Source organism: Budorcas taxicolor, chromosome 21, assembly GCF_023091745.1.
Source record: "Budorcas taxicolor isolate Tak-1 chromosome 21, Takin1.1, whole genome shotgun sequence".
Classification (NCBI taxonomy): domain Eukaryota; kingdom Metazoa; phylum Chordata; class Mammalia; order Artiodactyla; family Bovidae; genus Budorcas; species Budorcas taxicolor.
Genome location: NC_068930.1, coordinates 48,337,367 through 48,353,633, shown reverse-complemented (window position 1 = coordinate 48,353,633; position 16,267 = coordinate 48,337,367).

The following is a 16,267-nucleotide window of genomic DNA, read 5'->3' as shown; positions in this document are numbered from 1 at the left end:
CCAATCCCTCCCAGCATCAGAGTCTTTTCCAATGAGTCAACTCTTCGAATGAGGTGGCCAAAGTACTGGAGTTTCAGCTTTAGCATCATTCCTTCCAAAGAAATCCCAGGGCTGATCTCCTTCAGAATGGACCGGTTGGATCTCCTTGCAGTCCAAGGGACTCTCAAGAGTCTTCTCCAACACCACAGTTCAAAAGCATCAATTCTTCGGTGCTCAGCCTTCTTCACAGTCCAACTCTCACATCAGCTTGTAGTATTTTCCAAAATTAAGATGCCTAATCATTTCGAAGTATCATATTTCCCCCTGCTACTTAAAAATGTAAATATTGCTCAAGTATGGCTGCATTCACACATGCGTGTGTGTTAGTTTACAAATTTTGTTACCTGATCATTCATCATTAAAAATATTTTTTCATTTTTGCCTTTCAGAATTGTAAAATGTGTACATAATTTTCAAATTTCTACTAAGATTTTTTAATGACTGGCAGTCACTTCTCTTATTATTAACTAATGGAGATAGTGATGGTGACATCTTAACCCAAAGAGGTGTGTAAGGGTACTTAAAGGGGCCTGTTAAGTCGCCCCTCATCTATAAAAGGACTGCTGTCTTTAAACAGAGCAACATCATCATTCGTTTCCAGATTGTGGGGAGGGAGTGAGGATAATACTTTAAGTGATGAAGTTGGCATTTCCCATCTGTTGTACTTCAAACATAGGCCTCCTCCTCTCTACCAATCACAAATATAAAAACTCTGCTGATGGTTTGACCATCTGGATTTCCCATCATACCCTGTCTTCACACCTGGCAATTCAGTGCAGGTCTTTGATTGATGTTTTTCAAAATTGCCTCATAAAATCAAAGGACAGACAAACAATATTTTTCTAGAATTTGTAAACCAAGATTCATAACTTTTGTTATTGCTCTTAGAATTGTTAATAATCTTAGCCTCAGGTGATTTCAAAAATGCTTTTTTTTGGTTAAGCAGACCATCACATTCTCACTAGCTACTCATGTTTACCATTGTCAGAGTTTAAGATTAAAGCAGTGGGTGATAATAGTCTCAGGTTCAATATTAAGCACAGTGAGTTTCATATTCAGCTTTAATTAAAATATTTACATGTTCATGGTTTGCCTTCTCCTAGGGCTCTGCTAACTGAATAGCGTTTAAAATGCCACTTTGAATCTGTCTAAGGGTGTAACATTATCCTGAATTATTACTAACTTAACCATTGGCACAGACCTATCTGCCGTTAACTGGCTTGGTTCCAAGCCCAGTTTGGGATCCAAGGGCTGCCTTAGAACAATGCTATAGGCCCCGAGTTTCCTTCTTCTCTTAGTCACTACTCAAACAGCAATTTGCTTACTTTTGCTATTTCCTAATTTTTCAGAGGAATGACAGACAAGGTATTAAGCTTTGGTTTTTCTCCAGATCCTATCAGTTTCCTCAAACACAGTTATCTCCCCTGTTACCCTTGGTGCTCTGCTGGGGATTGCGGGTGTCTCTCCGCTGCCCCCCCAACCTCCCCAATCCCCCACCCCCACCCCCGGCCAGCTGCTGCCTCTCCCCTGCAGCTGTAGTTGTTTTTAGGGAGCTGGGAACTGATTCCACTAGGTGTTACACACACGGAGACCTTTTAGCAGGAATAGCATAAACAAGAGCTCTCATTGCTTCCCCGACATTGGAAAGGACCTGGTGACTGAAATATCACATATTTTACTTCCTTTTTAGTTCAGGTGAGGGACCAGATACAGTCTTGGGGCAGAATGAAGCTGACCCTGGTTAGGGTTGTTTTTGCCTGCTAACTCTACCCCAGTGAGATTCTGAATAATTATTAATAACTTTGGAAGATTCAGGGCTCAAAGAGATGATTAAATGTAAGATCTGGACCATCCACTCTGAACCATGTAGCATTACTAATAAAGATGATAAAAGAAGCTTTCATCAGGTTAAGAATGTGGTTTGAGGAACACGTTGCTGCCTCCTTGGTAGGTTTACTTCCTTCTTTCTTTGTGAAGCTTTACAGTAAGTAGCCCAGAGTGAAACTAGAACTTGGTGTGGGGAAGGAGGATGGGGTGGAGGAACGGTCATGTTATTAAGTTATTGCAAATGTAGTGACTGGTGATTTTACACGTACGCATTCCACATTACAGGAAGCTCACACATCTAAGAGACCATGCCCTGTTGGTCCCTCACCACCAAAGTTTCCATTCCCTGCCTCTACAATCTCAGCTTCCCAAATGCTTGCTTATTTAAACACGCCAATTACTTTTCTATAGTGAAGGAGAAATAGGTCTCCTGAATTTCAAGAATAAGAAAGCAATCTACAAGAATCAACCAAATCTAAAGGACAAAAGAGATTTTTTTCTCAGTCATTTGCAGATTATAGTATGTTCCTCCTTCACTCCACAATACTTCCTTTGAGATGGCTTTTTCAAAACAATGAAAATCTTGCCAGTAGGGTCATGGAAAATTTTACCCACTCCATTTGTTCACAGCTGCCCATCCCTTCTCATGTCTTTTCCTTCTTTATAGATAAAAACTTCTTTTTGAACTTCTTTGATTTGTTTTTCTATTATACAAAGCAGTTTATAATAAAAGTTTAGAATAATTTGAACAACGTTAAGGCACATAAATGAAAACACATGCTTCCTCCCCAGTCCCATTTCTTCCAGTCGCATTCAGTTTGTACCTGTTCATGGAGCCAGAGTCAGGGTTTCTGTGAACTCTTGATAAGGGCTGTAAAGAAACACAGAGAAAGAAGAAACTGAATGTCAACAAACCTGATTCCCAAAGATGCACAAAATAAAGGGGAAGGGAGGAAAGAGAGCATAAACCAGACCAAAGAGAGATGAGAAGGAAGAGGCAGCCCCTTCCTCCCCTCTTGGGAGACAGCTCCCTGAGGGCAGCGTTTCTGTCTTGACCATCTTTATAAACTTATCAGACTAGGAAAATGCCTAGCGGGTAGTGGTGCTCAATGAATGAACAAGCACAAAGAGCAGGAACTAACTGGCTAAGGTTAAGCAGAGTCTGCTGAAGTAACTTAGGTCTTTTCAGTTTATCAAAGGCTTTCTTGCTCGAATTTTACATCACTACCTTGGGTTTTTCATCTGTAAGCCACCAGCGTGCGCTACTTTGAGGTTTAGTACTACGGGTAGTTGCTGCTAAACTGAGCTAATAGTAAAGGGAAAAACCCATATAGAACAAATCTATACACAGAAGAGGAAGTTTTTGAACCATTTTTTAAAAACTCTAAATATAAAGATTGTATTTAAAAGTGCTTTTTAAAAATCCAAGTTTTATTAATAGAACAACTGTTTACTTAAAGCTCTGATTGCCTGAGAAATTCCTTCTAAAATCTGAATAAAGTTCAAATATTTAACACAGTATCAATCATGGGAGAAGTTACACTGTGCAAAACTCTTCTCTAAATAGTAATGCATTTACCAAACCATTTTTATCATTAACTCTTTCAGGGATTTGTATGCCAGAGGTCATTAAGACTCAAAGACGCATCTGGGTCCACTGCCTCTGTTTGGAAAAAGAGATGACAGAGAATTCTCCATGCTCATGTCCATCTCCCCTACAACCTTGGCCACAACTGGTTGAGTCAGGAACCAACACCTGATCCAAAGACAGCCCCTGTGAGGTGGGCTGAAGTGGCACCAGATTGTGACTGTCTGAACCATTCAAATCCTCTCTCTTGGGAAGTTTGAACTTGAGATGGGGGAGAGAGAGACTCAGAAAGAAAAGAGAGGAAAGAGACTAACCAGCAAACAAGGTAGCCCATTGTCAGAAAGAAAGCCAGAGATGTGGAAAGAGAAGGCAATAAGCAGAAACTGTGAGGCAGGAGATCATTTCAGCTACAAAAGAAGGTGGAGAAGGTCATTAGTTAGTGGATTAACAAGAAGCAGCATGTAGAGAAAGGCAGAGCCTGCAGGAGATGCTTCAGAAATAAAAGGCTGCTGGAGAAACTGCTGTTTTGTTGTGAGTGATGTTCATTGGGTTGGCCAAAAGGTTCATTTGGGTTTTTCCCTAAGATGTTACAGAAAAACCTGAATGAACTTTTTTGCCAACCCAATAGTTCTCTTCAGGAGGCCTGCCATGTGTTCTGGAAACCATTTCCTTTGCTTCTTCAGCCCTCCCAAGTATCCCTGCAGTGGAAACCCTGAGGTAAATGAGAAGGCCTCTGTGTTGTGCAACTTGAAAGATTCCCACTTGTGAAAAGAGCAGATTGTTTAGAGATAATTATGAACATTCTTCTGCTGCAGTTTGAGAGAGATATATAAATGCCCTGGGGAAAACTTTTGCTGTTGTTGTTCAGTTGCTAAGTTGTGTCCTACTCTTTGCAGCCTATGGATTGTAGCACTCCAGGCTCCTCTGTCCTCCAGTATCTCCTGAAGTTTGCTCAGACTCATGTCCATTGAGTCAGTGATGCCATCCAACCATCTCATTCTTGGTCACCCTCTTCTCCTCCTGCCCTCAATCTTTCCCACCATCAGGGACTTTTCCAATGAGTTGGCTCTTTGCATCAGGTAGTCAAAGTATTGGAGCTTCAGCTTTAGTATCAGTCCTTCCAATGAATATTCAGGGTTAATTTCCTTTAGAATTGACAGGTTTGATCTCCTTGTCCAAGGGACTTTTAAGAGACTTCTCCAGCACCGCATTTTGAAAGCATCAGTTTTTGGGCACTCAGTCTTCGTTATGGTCCAACTCTCACATCCATACATGACTACTGGAAAAACCATAGCTTTGACTATACAGACCTTTGTTGGCAAAGTGATGTCTCTGCTTTTTAAAATGCTATCTAGGTTTGTCACGGCTTTCCTTCCAAGGAGCAAGCATCTTTTATTTCGTGGCTGCAGTCACTGTCTGCAGTGATTTTGGAGCCCAAGAAATAATGTCTGTCATAAAGTCCACTCAATAAAGTCCACTCTTTCCCTTCTGTTTGCCTCGTAGTGATGGGGCTGGATGCAATGATCATAGCTTTTTGAATGTTGAGTTTTAAGCCAACTTTTTCACTCTTGTCTTTCACTCTCATCAAGAGGCTCTTTAGTTCCTCTTCACTTCCTGCCATTAGAGTGGTACCATCTGCATATCTGAGGTTGTTGATATTTCTCCTGGAAATTTTGATTCCAGCTTGTGATCTATCCAGCGTGGCATTTCACATGATATACTCTGCATAGAAGTTAAATAAGCAAGGTGACAATATACAGCCTTGACATACTCCTTTCCCAGTTTTGAACCAGTCAGTTCTTCCATGTCAAGCTCTAACTGTTGCTTCTTGACCCACATACAGACTTAACAGGAGCCAGGAAAGGTGGTCTGGTACTCCCATCTCCATAAGAATTTTCCACAGTTTGTTGTGATTCACACAGTCAAAGGCTTTAGTGTAGTCAATGAAGCAGAAGTAGATGTTTTTCTGGAACTCTCTTGCTTCCTCTGTGATCCAGTGAATGTTGGAAATTTGATCTCTGGTTCCTCTGCCCTTTCTAAACCCAACTTGTACATCTGGAATGTTTCAGTTCACAGACTGCTGAAACGTTTATTAGTTTGAAAGATTTTGAACATAATCTTGTTAACATGTGAGATGAGTACAATTGTACAGTAGTTTGAATGTTCTTTGGCATTGCTCTTTTTGGGATTGGAATGAAAATTGGCCTTTTCTAATCCTGTGGTAACTGCTATGTTTTCCAAATATGCTGACATATTGAGTGCAGCACTTTAACAGCATCTTCTTTTAGGATTTGAAATAGCTCAACTGGAATTGTACCATCTCCACTATCTTTGTTTGTAGTAATGCTTCCTAAGTGCCACTTGACTTCACACTCCAGGATGTTTGGCTCCAGGTGAGTGACTACACCATCATGGTTATCTGGGTCATTAAGACCTTTTTTGAATGGCTCTTCTGTGTATTCTTGCCACCTTTTTACATGGTGGAAAATGCTTTGCTAGGTCACCACAAGATCTTGTTTTCCATACTGTAGCTATAGACATTTGATATCATCTGTGCAGCCAGTGTTGACTTGCACCGATAAGGATTGAGCAGGTTTATATTGTGAACCAAAAACAGAGATACACTGTGAGGTAGAACTTCCAGAGATTGCACTTGATTTTTCTGTTTTTTTTTTTTTTTTGACACTGTTAAATATCTTCTTACGAAATATCTCTTTAGGGTCTTCACCTTTTTTTTTTTTTTTTTTTTTGAGCATTATATCTCTTTTTACTCTTTTGGGTCCATAAATGTGTATGCCTCTGGTGGTTTGCCTTTCATCTCTTTTCATCTTCTCTTCTTGCCCTCCATGGAAATACATTCCACCACCGAGCTCTCCTCTGCCCAGGTGACACCCATCAATGAAGCCCTCACCGCTCTACCCCCTGCCCATATTTCCACATCTCTGCAGCATCTGAAAAGTTCACCAGCATCTGGAGTCACTGAGTTCAAAATGGTAATTGTTTTCTTTCTCCTTCAGAGTTCTGCTTTCCACAATGGCAACCCACTCCAGTAGTCTTTTCTGGAAAATCCCATGGACAGAGAAGCCTGGTAGGCTACAGTCCATGGGGTCGCAAAGAGTCAGACATGACTGAGCCTCTTCACTTTCACTTCCCCCTTGTCTAAAGCGGAACCTCAGTGAGCCAGGCCCAGAGCTCAGAATCCCTTTTATTTCTTTTCTCTGGTGCCTAACAGCTATCCTTGCAAAGTCTTAGCAGTTCTGCCCGTGTGACACCACCTCATCCATTGCTTTCTGTATTTATTATCTAATGCCACTGAGTGAGCTATGCCAAAGTTTAGCTTAAAACAGCACATTTATTATTTTGTAGAGTTTCTGAGGGTTAGGTGGCTTAGCTAAACTGATCTCTCCTGAGGTTTTGGCAGCTGTTGGCCAGGGCTACCATCACTGCAAAGTTTAATGAGGGCTACAGAGTCCATGTCCAAGAGCACTCATGTGGTCAGCAGGTCTCCATTCCTTGCTGGCTGTTGACTGAAGGCTTCTGTTCCTCACCGTGTAGGTCTTTCCATAGGTGTGCTTAAAACAACAACTTGCTTCTCCCCACAGGCAGGGAGAGGGATGGGGAAGGGTGATGGTAGCGGTGGGGGAGAAGGGAGACGCAGAAGCTGGAGTTTCTCTATAACCCAGTCTGGTAAGTCATACAGTGTTAGTTTTGCCCTATTCTATATGTTATTAATAGAAGCAAATTGCTAAGTACAACCCACACTCAATAGGAAGTGACTTGAGGGAAAAATGCCAAAGGATTTGTGGCTGTATTTCTAAAGCCACCTCCCCCCAGCTCCCCCGCCAATACATCTCTTCTTCCGTGGTCCTAGGTCAGGTTTCCATCACTTTTCACCAGTGTTTATTCTTGAGAGGAAGACCAAGATCCTTAATAAGTCTACCTGGCCTATGTCTTCATTTCTGTGCTGCCACTTAACTGCATTGTATTTATCTGTCAGTTACCGTTTCTCTCTTTCTGAGTCTTTTTCTCACTCTCTGTCCCAAGTTCAAACTCTGCCAGAGAGGACCTCTGATTGACTCAGGCACTTAATGTCTGGCCTCACTCCAGGGGCTTCAGAGGGGCCCAGAGAGCCTAGTGGAGGCTTTCTTTTGGTTAAATGTTGGTTTCTAACTCAACCAATTGTAGCCAAGGTGGAAAATGACTTAACCCTGCCTAATGCTCCCATATCTCAAGCCCCATTCTCCGTGTTCTTCGATGCTCTGCCTCCGTTGGCCTTTTTCAGAAAGTCTGAAGGGCCCACCCCTCCTCACAGAGCCTGTGCTTGTCCCACTCCTCTGCCTGGCAAGCTCTTCTCTCCAGCACTCCCAGTTGGCTGCCTCCTGTGCATCTTTACATCTTGGCTGGATGTTCCTGCTTCAGGACAGTGTTCTCGCCCCTCCACCTACCTTAGATCCTTATGAGCTGAAAACCCTGTACTTTTCCTTTTTAACTCTTATTTGTATGGCTATCTGTGTAACATCTTGGTCCTCTGCTGGGCTGTAGCCTCCATGAGCGCAGGAACCATTTTGCTCACACTGTCTGATACTTGCTTCGAAAACAGGCATTCTTTATTTTATCAAGTCCCCAGCCTTCAGGCTCCTCTGTAGTATACACAGTGGCACAATCCTTTCCCAATATCATGCTTTTCCCTTGCTCACTTTCAGTGGTCTTCAGGTGCCTGTGGGACAGTCATACTCTTTAGACTGTCATTCAAGGCCCTTTGTCATGGAGACCCATCTCTCCTTTCTATTTTGTTTCTCAGAACTCCTTTTAACAGACTCCGAGGTTCAGGAAAGATCCCCTGGAGAAGGAAATGGCAACCCACTCCAGTATTCTTGCCTGGAAGATCCCATGGACCGAGGAGCCTGGTAGGCTACAGTCCATGGGGTCACAAAGAGTTGGACACGATTGAGCAACTTCACAAGGTTCTAAGCATTTACTAAGAACTACTTGCTATTCCTGAAATTCACTTTATGCTTTATTCTCTGCATCTTTGCTCCTATTGTTCCCTATATACTGGCGTGTATTCTCTTTGCTGTGATTGCATCACAGTCTCTTAGAAAACCTTTTAGTTGGTATCTTGTGGGTTGCTTATTTTTAAAACCAAATACTTACATATACTTTGTAGGTGCTAGACACTAGTCTAAGAACTTTTAAATTCATTTCATGAGTATGAAATGACACGTCTTTAAGACAAATCCACTTACCATTCACAGATAGGGAGATGCTCAAGTAATTGATGCAAAGAAATACCTAGTACCTGTCAAAGCTGGAGTTTGAACCCAGTTATCTGTTTCCAGAAGGCAACTCTGGAGCCTTTGTACTTTCTGCTGCTGCTGCTGCTAAGTCGCTTCAGTCGTGTCTGACTCTGTGCAACCCCATAGACAGCAGCCCACCAGGCTCCCCTGTCCCTGGGATTCTTCAGGCAAGAACACTGGAGTGGGTTGCCATTTCCTTCTCCAATGCATAAAAGTGAAAAGTGAAAGTGAAGTTGCTCAGCTGTTTCTAACTCTTAGTGACCCCATAGACTGCAGCCCACCAGGCTCCTCCATCCATGGGATTTTCCAGGCAAGAGTACCGGAGTGGGGTGCCATTGCCTTCTCCGGTACTTTCTGCTACTCGAGTGTTACTCTTTGAGGGCAGCTGAGGTGTCTTACTTATCTTTGTATCTCCTACAGGGCCTGGTATACAGTGGGTTCTGACTAATGCTTAAGATATTAATGAAGAGAGCCAGAGGTTCAGGCAGAAAGTGATAAGGGAAAGTGTCTCCTTTGAGAACTATCCACAGATAACAATCTCATGTTCTCACATCTTTGCTCACAATTTCTCAGTCATTCCTCCCTGGCCCAAAGGCTTGCATCTGAATTCCTTAACCCAGCGTCCTGCCTCATGGATCAGAAACATTTGGGAAATGAATAATTTGGGTGCACTGTTCTCTCTCACTGTTCCTACAATCTGGCTTTTCCCATCTGTGCATCTATTTGTCCTTCATCCATTCCTCTGTAGGGTTTTTAGATTTTGAAAATGGGAGTAGGGGGTAGGGGGGTGGGGAGGGAAAGGGAGGAGAGAGGAAGGAAAGAAAAAATAAGAAAAAAGGGAAGGAAGAAAAAAAAATATGGATGCCCAGTAAATTTGAATATCAGATCAATAGTAATTTTTTAGTATAAGTATGCCCCATGCAATACTTAGGACATTGTTGTTGTTCAGTGGCTGGCTGAGTTGTGTGGGACTTTTTGTGACCCCTTGAATAGCAGCATGCCAGGTTTCCATGTCTTTCACTGTCTCCAGGAGTTTGCTCAAACTTATGTCCATTGAGTCAGTGATGCTATCTAACCATCTTGTCCTCTCTGCCCCCTTCTCCTTTTGTCTTCATTCTTTCGCAGCATTTTCCCTAGTAGCTCAGTTGGTAAAGAATCTGCCTGTAATGCAGGAGACACAGGTTCAGTCTCCGGGTTGGGAAGATCCCCTGGAGAAGGAAATGGCAACCCACTCCAGTACTCTTGCCCAGGGAGTTCCATCGCAAAGAGTTGGACATAACTGTACAACTAACTTTAACTTTTCCCAGTATCAGTCTTTTCCAATGAGTTGGCTCTTCACATCAGGTGGCCAAAGTGTTGGAGCTTCAACTAAAAAAAAAAGTGTTATTTATCTGAATTGTATTTTATCTGGCAGCCCTGTTCCTGTGGCCTGAAGGTCCTGGGGCTCTAAGGCTCCCCTGTCTGCGTTTGCAGGTTGGTGACCTCATCTTTAGAGTCTGTGGGCACTTCATGCTTTGCTGTTGTTCTGCCCCATCCAAGCCTTTTCCACTGTGAGCGAACTGTTTGCCAGTCTTGGAATAAAGAATCAGTTGACATCAAGATCACAAAAGAGTACAAATCAAATATCCTCTCCCCTAGCTTTAGTTCTCTAAAGGCATGGGAATGTCCCAGTAAAATCGATGCAAGTACTAATATGGAGAACAAATACTAGTTTTCAACAGTTGAAACCAATCAACTGTTTCTTCATGTATGGTTGATTTGTAGTGTTGTATTAATTTCTGCTATACAGCAAAGTGATTCAATTATACACACACACACACACACACACACACACATATATTCTTTTTCATATTCTTTTCCATTGTGGTTTATCACAAAATATTGAATATAGTTCCCTGTGTTATACAGTAGGACCTTATTTGTTTATGCATTCTGCATGTAATAGTTTGCATCTGCTAACCCTGAACTTCCAGTCCTTCCCGGCTCCACCCCTACACCCCCTTGGCAACCGTAAGTCTGTTCTCTATGTCTGTGTGTCTGTTTCTGATTCATAGATGGGTTCATTTGTTTCGTATTTTAGATTCCACATGTAAGTGATATCATATGGTATTTGTCTTTCTCTGACTTACTTTGCTTAGTATAATAATCTCTAGATCCATCCATGTTGCTGCAAATGGCATTATTTCATTCTTTGTAATTACTGAATAATATTCCTATGTATATTATACCATATCTTCTTTATCCATTCATCTGTCGATGGACATTTAGGTTGCTTTCATGTCTTGGCTATTGTGAATAGTGCTGCTATGAATATAAGGGTCCATGTATCTTTTTGAATTATCGTTTTGTCTGGGTATATCCAGGAGCAGGATTTCTGGATATCGCATATCATTTTCTGAGGAACCTCCATAATGTTTTCTATGATGGCTGCACCAATTTGTATTCCCACCAACAGTGTAGGGAGGTTCCCTTTTCTCCACACCCTCTAGCATTTGTTACTTGTAGGCTTTTTAATGATAGTCATTCTGATTGGTGTGAAATGATATCTCATTCTAGGTTTGATTTGCATTTCTCTAATATAGCAATTAGTGCAAATCACCTTTTGAATGCTTTGTGCTGGATAGAGACTCTAGGTAATGAATCCTTTACCCGGCACAGGCAGGTTGTACAAGGAAGAGGGGGGGTCATCACAGTTACAATGCAGCTGATCAATTTTGTGGTTGAATAAATATGTACTTATTCTCACTTTCAAGAGCTTTATTAGTGTGAATTGAATTTTCACAGACTGATAAACAAACATAAAAAAGAAATTTAAAAGGAAAATGCTTGTTCTTTATTCATGCCCTTTGCCTTTGGTAAGATGGTTAGTTTGAGGCTGGCTTTTCCCCAGGACAGTACTATTGAGGCAGCTCGATGACTAATGGTATTTTTTTCTTTTTCATATTTTTAACTTCTTATGATGAACATTTTCAAAAAAAGAATAGTGTCAGCTCTCATATACACATCACCTAGCAGAATAACTACTAATATTTTTCCATATATACTGCCTGAAAATTTTGCTAAATTAATTTAAATCATAGACATCATGATATTTACTCTTAATATACTAGGCAAAAGGGGACATTTTCTTACTCAACTATAATACCATTTTTGTATCTTCAAATTAACAGTAATTTCTTTATATCATCTAATATTCAAATTGACCCTTGAATAATGCAGAGTTAGGGTCACTGCCCTCTCCCTCATGCAGTGGAAAATTCAAGTATAAGTTTTAACTCCTCCCCAGATGTTTATTTGCAGGTGACTCAGTTAAGTCAAAATTCAAACCAGGTCCACACATTGCATTTGGTTTATACCCTTGGTCAGCTGCTTATCACTTGTGGCTTTGGCCTAGTGTCTGGCCTCAGGATACTGGTCTGATGAGTTTAGGGCTTACCCAGCTTGAGAACCCCAAGAAGGTGTGAGTTCAGAATTTTGACTGCTCGAGGACAAGCTAAGCTGACAACTGCGTCTTCCTAAACCTTTCCAAGGGTAGATCTGGCCTGATCTTCTGCTCTGCTTTCCCTGCTGGCCATGGTCCAAATACACTCCCTGCCCGCTGCAGTCATTCATAGGAGCATCAGGGTGCTCCTAAATGCTTATCTGGCTGCCTAGATTCTAACTCCACCCACCCACGCACCCTGCCCTCCTGCCAACGCTCCACCCCTCACCATCTGCCTGATGAATTCCTGCTCATCCTTTAAGAATCTGCACAAATGTTACTGCCTCAGAGAAGCTCTTCTTGGCCTCTCTCACCTCCACATTCAGACTAGCTCAGAAACCTCTGTTATATCCTCTCATTGCACCATACTTTTCTTCTAAAGTCCTTATCCAATTACAATTAATTATTTGTGAAATTACCTTTTGAATGTATCTCTTTCCAGCCTGGATATAAAACTTCATGAGAAAAAGAGCTGTATTCATCTTGCCCAGAATCTAGGAGGACCTCACAAATATAGGCGATCAATGGGATATAAATGAGTCTGGATGGATGGATGAAAGGAAGGAAGCAGATAGGAAATTGCTCGAGTTTCTGGGGTCTTTAGTAGCAGATTGGCTGGGCCAGTTGGACGCTGTAGGGCCTCCTGTAAGTCTGGATGGGTATCTTGGAAATGGTCAGAGATATACAGACTGCTTTTGGATGAGAGAAAGTAAAAGGAAGGTTGAAGAAGAATGTGAGAAATTTGTTCCATGGCATCACCTTGGCCAAGGGTGCTTTCCTTTCTTTGCGCTCACTCCTGAGATGTAGAGAGACTTCTCAAATCTACTCATCTTTGATGAGAGATCCCAAGGAAATTAGAAAGTCTCTGAGGTTTCTGGCTTCCAGACTCTTTTTCTTTTTAGATAAGCAGCTCAGAAACTGATGTGAAAGAAAGACAAAGCCTTGGATTCCACAGATTTCCTTGAATGCTTCTAGGCTTAACACAGAGAAAAGTCTGTTACAAAGCAATGTTAATCTTCTGTAGAATTTCACTAAATAATGTCCTGCAGAGATCTCAGCAGTTCCTTTCATAATGTTCTGAGCAAATGTGTTGGAGCCACTTAAGCACAGTACTTTCCTCATGATGGCAGAGCCCACAAGACACTATTTACATGCACCAGTGCCATTTAGACCTTAACTATAAATTACGCATAAAGGTTAATAGAACTGAGCCAAGCTTTAGGAAAGGTCTTATGCACAAAATTGCCTCATATATTGGTGGGTGATAATAGAAGTAAACATTGGAAAGAATAAGAAGTGTGATAGGGATGAAAGAGCAAAGTTCTTTGGGTAGCACTGGAAATCCCTACCAGTGGAACAGCAGAACAGAGATGTTAATTTCCAGGAAGCTCTTATATTGCAGCAGCAGAAAGTTCATTTTATGATTATTTGTTTCCTATTTCCCTTTTGGCTTTCAGTTGGTAAAATAGTCTACTTAAAATGTCTCCTGAATTAGTTCCAACATTTTCCTCTGCTGCTGATAAGGTCTACCTCTTGAAAGAATGACAACCCATCATGTTGGACAGAGAAGCCCTCCACTCCCCAATTTTATAAACCTCCAGGGATATCTTTATCTTATAGGCACATTTGCCCTATAAGACAGTCATGTAATGATCAAATTGTTTTATTTCAGTGCTGTGTGGGTTGGTTGTATTCCTTACTGGCTTTTGAACAACTGCTGGGAACCTTAACTATTTCAAAGTCTGTCATTCTTTGAAAGGAAGCATGACATGTACACACCTGGGTTTGAAATGAGTTACAACTGTTTTGGAGTCACTCTGACAATTTTGCAAGAAGGCACATAGATGAGGCTGGTAGCTTAAGCTCTCTTTTTCTTTGAGTCTTGATGGACTCCAGACTGGAAGGCATCCACTGTACACAGTTCCCAAACCTTACTGGTCTAAAGACCTAAGTGAACTTGCAGGCTTTGAGTAGATGATCACATATTCCCCCAGGAGCCCTAACGGGTGAGAAATGCTCAGCGTCTGGTCTCTGAGTATCATCCCTTAAGTGTAAGAGCAGATGCAGGGATGAACTCACCAAGCCTGTCTTCCTCAATGCCCCACTGTCAGGCCTCATGACTGGTAGGGTCAGTTTCCTGCCGCAGTGGGTCCCCACGGATCCCATGTACTCTGTCCATGCAAATGTGGACTGAAGTTCTGGAGGAGGCAAGAGCCAGCTAGACCTGGCATATTTCTTAGGTGTCCCCTCACTCCTCATTGTCTGGTATCTCCCAGGGAGTGGAATGTTACTCAATAGCTCAGAGAAAGGCCCTCTAGTAGGAAATAGGGAATAGAATCTGAAAAGGGGAGAGGAATTGCTGTAGGAGGAGAGTAATTGTGTGTCTGTGAAGCAGGAAGACAACTGTGGACGCCCCCATAGTTAGGAAGGATGCTTCCAGCTGCTCAAGACCTAAGCTTTCAAGTATGTCTCTGAAAGAGCACACGAGGCCCTTTCTTGTTTGCTGTTTTTAGACCAGAAAAACAGACACATGATAGTGGGGAGGGAGAGGAACACTTAAGCCAACTTTGTTATTTTCTAAGGAATCTTCAAACCTGAGATAAGAACAGAAATTGCCATATGTGTGAGCTCCAAGTTGCTGGAAGCTGGAACTGTCTCTGACAGGCTTTGGTAACTGAGGTGGTGGTGGGGGGGTAGAGCAAGTTATCTGCATGACAAGGGCTTGACTTTCACCCTAACTTCTTGATTTCCCTGACCTCATTTTGGATCTGGTATCCCTGAATTTATCTGAAAGTTTAAAGCTTTTTATACTTTCAGCCCCTGCTTCCTCTAAAGATGAAAGAGTCTCATATTGCATAAAGCAGCAGTTCCCCTTTCTCTTTCTGCTTTTCTCTCTTCCTTTATCTCTGTCTCCATTCATCCATATATCTATCTGTCCATCCATCTTAACGCTATCTCTTTCAAGTTTCAAGGAATTACTTTCTGGTTCCGGTAATCTGGGATTTAGTATACAAACCAGTGCTCCTGTTTCGATTTTATAGATCTAACATAGATCCCTTCTCAGATTTCGTCCTTTACATTTCATCCTATAAATTCAGAAGAGTATTCTCAAATCAGAGTCACTCAAAGTCATTTTTCCTAATAACTTTAATCAGCATTGCTCTCTCTCCACTTTCTAAATTATTTTCTAATAATAGTAGTTTAGAGTATTATTATGTGTTGCGCTAGTGTCTGATTGCTGCTGTAACAAATTAGTTGCTTAAACAACTTAGTGACTTAAAACAACACACATTTATTTTCTGGCAATTCTGTAGGTTAGAAGTCCAACAAGATCTTATTAGGCTAAAACTGAGATGTTGGCAGGACTTCATTCCTCCTGAAAGCTCTGGAGGATGTAGATGGAAATAATCAATAAACAATCTATTAATAGGAATAGAAAAGAAAGTTTATTTGAGTCAAACTGAGGACTATAGCCTAGGAGACACAGATTCAAAAACACTTGAATTGTGTTCTGCCTGACTCCAAAGTGGTGAAGGCTTATTTAGGCAAAACCCGCAAAGTTGCATAAGCTATTTGTCAAGAATTAAGAGTTGAAGCTGGCAAGAAGTAAGAGCGCTTGTTAAGCAAGACTTGTTGGTGTCCAGAATGGTTGCATAGTTATGAGGGATGACCTTGAGACCAGAAGGTTGTGGCTGGATGCTACTAGCAGATGTTGTTTTGAGTCTGTCCTCGAGGCTGATACAGTTCAGAAATTTCAAATTCTCAATGATGCAGGAACAACATGTCTGAAGCCACATCCACAGTGGCCACCCACCTCCCATTTTGAAGCCTGAATCACACTTACTTCATTTTGCTTTTTAAATGCATTCTTTTCTTTAATGGTTGAAACAGATGTACAATGCATGTTTGACAGGCCATAAGACATGTTGTTCTAGTTCGCACAAAGTTCAAATCAAATTATGTATAAGCCAGAATGACTTCCCCACATCTTAATATGTGAATTTTTCTTCTATCAAGGAGAATCTACAATTTTCA